The following is a 3,164-nucleotide window of genomic DNA, read 5'->3' on the forward strand; positions in this document are numbered from 1 at the left end:
TTAAAAAGTTTAAAATGTAATCATCTGATTTTTAGGCCTTCAAAAGTCTTAAATACATTGAAATATTAAATTCTACACTAGACGAAAAGCAGTATTATTGTCACAGTGAACCTCTACGGACAGGCCTAATCCCCTGCTGTAACCAACTGTTTCCATGATGTTACCTCGGCGTTCGCCAGTGAAGACAAGGTGGGTCTATCGGCGTTTGCGGACCTTAAGGGGGATTTGGAGAACAAAGGAGAGAGCCGCGGGGGGGCTCGCTGAGCCTCGCGGACCGATCGCGACGTGTGATCTAATTAGCATATGAATCGGAGTCCAGCCGCTGGCTAGAACCTCTCTCTACTCACCATTGGAGGAAACCACAGACCCTTGAAACTAATGTCACTCGTGATTGGTTGGTAGAAGTGTTGCTATTGGTCACCTTATGGGTCATTGCAGTGCACACGTGGGGTCACAGCATTCCGCACGTGGGGTAAGCCCCTCCCACACAATATTTATAATAAAAATGTATATATTAATATTTATTATTATTTATAAGTAAGCCTTTACCAAAAGCACTGCAGTTAATTAAAACTAAACATTCATGTGATGCTTGATGTTATAGGTGAACATATTGTACAGGGAACAAATGTGAACAAGGTATATGTGGAGTGAAAGCTTTATTTACATACAGCAAAAATATTGTACAAAAACTCAGATGAGGCTTGAAATGTTTCTCTGCAGCCTCTGGGTCATGACTTCTTTGTGGGACTCTTCTCCAGTGTGTAGACGTCTGTGGTGTGTAGCTGTGAGATCAGTGTAGCTTCCAGTCTTATATGAAGTGTGGGACACAGGTCGGTGCACTCCTGGCTGTGGAAGGATGGATCCATGTCATCTGTCCCGCTTCAATCAGCTGTAAACACATTCAGTAAAATTAGCACAGTTCAATGACAACATACACCTTTACATGTAACTGGAAAATTATTTAATGAATATAACCTTACCCTCTTTCTTCTCCGACAACTCCTCAATGCTGATGTAAGGTCTGGTCGGATCATACTGGCTCATAGTGTGTCTTTGTACGTCATGGACAGGCAGCTGGAAAACAACACATGTAACATGACTTTATTATTAATAAACGGAAATAGCCGCGCTGCATCACCGTTGGAAGATCCACAGCAAAAAAACACCAAAACAATTCATAAACAGTTACTTACATTCAATGGCTTCCTTTTCTGCACTTTAAATCCGGACTTTCAGCGTCTCAGCCTAACGCCTCTTTGTTTGTGTGTGTGTGTGCGTGTGTGTGTGGGGGGGGGGCTGAGGCTGTGAAAACATACAGAAAAAAGTCACGTTGATGAAAAAACTTAACGAGAACAAACTGTTACATCTAAGTAATTCATACATATTTACACATGCACTAGATCTGCTCCAGCACTCGATGCTGTATTCGTATTTAAGCAACTTTCTCGCTATCCCAAAGAGTGGCGGACATGCTTTCAGATGTACCAGTTAGCTTAGTGGTTAGCATGGCGGCTCTAGCTCACCGTAACTCAGGGACTGTGCGCCCGTCTTCTCCGCCTCGACTCGTCCACACGCACTCATCTTCTCCTCCAGGGAACAGCGTCGTGTCGACTTCAGCAAGTTATTTACCCCGAAGACAGAGTCACTCGTACGGGACAAGCTAAACACGACCCGCTTCCTGTCTGCGGGACACTCGACGCTGCTGCACGGCGTTTACGAGGCTCTGATTGGACGAGTCCATCAGCTGATGACGCGAGCGGGTGACGTGAGCAGCGGTTAATTCATATGGGATAAGTATTTGACTGAGGCCAGGTTTATTTTTTGTGGTGTTTAGTACATTTACACACATGATTCACGCTGTTCTGTGTTCGTAACCTTATAGTTGAATGCACTTATCGTAAGTCGCTTTGGATAAAAGTGTTGACTGTTTTAATGGAATACTGAGAAAGTTTAATAACAACAATGAGACAATTGAAGTTCAAATTATGAAGGAATTTAAGCTCTATATTGTGTCTCCTTTATATTTAAAATAATAATCAAACTGAGTGGAGATGTATGTTGTATCCAAACAGCCGGCTGCTGTGTTTTGTCACTGTGCAGTCCATGGGGGATTAAATATTACTATTTTTATTATTAAATCATTAAATCAATGAATGTTTCATAGCAATTTTGAAAGTAGTGGTGAAAAGGTACCATTTATAATTCATGGAACAGCTTAGTTTGCCATTGACATGTGAATTTGATGCCAGTATTTTGGGAGGACAGATATTTTTATGGAAAGCCAGTAGAAGTTTGGAGCTTACAGGACACAGATGATCATACCCAGCATCATTTATTTGCTGGTAGAGGTGTGGTTTACACTTCCTCTGTGCATTTAACCAGCACAATTGAAAAAGTGACTGTAATCATGCCACTCTGTACAGTTGTTGAGATTTAGGATTGGATGACAATAAAAATTTGAAATAAAGTGCATTGTTTCATTTCTTTTGACTGCATTGACCTTTGTTCGTGGTATACAATATAATTCATTATAGCACACTTACTTACTTAAGAACAATTTAAAATTTCAGGTTTAATATTTATTTTAAGCCTGGTTTACTCAGCCAGATAGTTTGTTGGTGCCTCTTACACATTGGTGTTATCTGCTCTCAGGGAAACTGATTTGCATTTGTGAAGCTCAGAGCATTGTCATTTGCATGTGAAAGCGTCCTCTAGGAGTTGGAGCAGGGGGGGTCAAATCTCAACAGCTCACAGGCTTGACAACTGCAGGAACCCTGAGCGTTTCCTTTGCTGCCTGCAGATACGTGTGAAAGTCGTTAACCGAAGGATGTGCCAACACTTCTCTGCGACACAGATTGACACAAACGCTTCTTTTCATGCAGTGCTAGGTATGAGATGTGTTAAAGTAAGCTGTGATTGTATTAACCTTCACTCTATATATTTTAAAACACTGTGGTCACAACTGATCTCGGGACACTGAGACGGTGGATACCTCCTGTTTCTGTCTAGTTTGAGAGAAAACATGGGGTTTTCCAGGGTTACTCTCTACTCTGCTACTTCACCTTGATTTATGGGGCGGTGTAAGTACATCACATTACATTTCATTTCATTTAGCTGACACTTTTATCCAAAGCAACTTATACAATAAGTGCATTCAACCA

At 41.5% G+C, this 3,164-nt stretch overlaps 1 long non-coding RNA gene across 1 annotated transcript; it reads right to left on the reverse strand.

Annotated features, from left to right (window-relative positions):
- Positions 1-644: 644 nt before the first annotated feature.
- On the reverse strand, positions 645-1,963 carry LOC133023333 (uncharacterized). Its single transcript, XR_009683051.1, has 4 exons — positions 1,527-1,963; positions 1,197-1,305; positions 984-1,077; positions 645-892 (listed from the first exon to the last, which is right to left on the reverse strand). It is a non-coding gene; the product is annotated as an uncharacterized LOC133023333 (long non-coding RNA).
- Positions 1,964-3,164: the final 1,201 nt, after the last annotated feature.

The sequence above is a fragment of the Limanda limanda genome, chromosome 17 (assembly GCF_963576545.1).
Source record: "Limanda limanda chromosome 17, fLimLim1.1, whole genome shotgun sequence".
In the NCBI taxonomy this organism is placed as follows: domain Eukaryota; kingdom Metazoa; phylum Chordata; class Actinopteri; order Pleuronectiformes; family Pleuronectidae; genus Limanda; species Limanda limanda.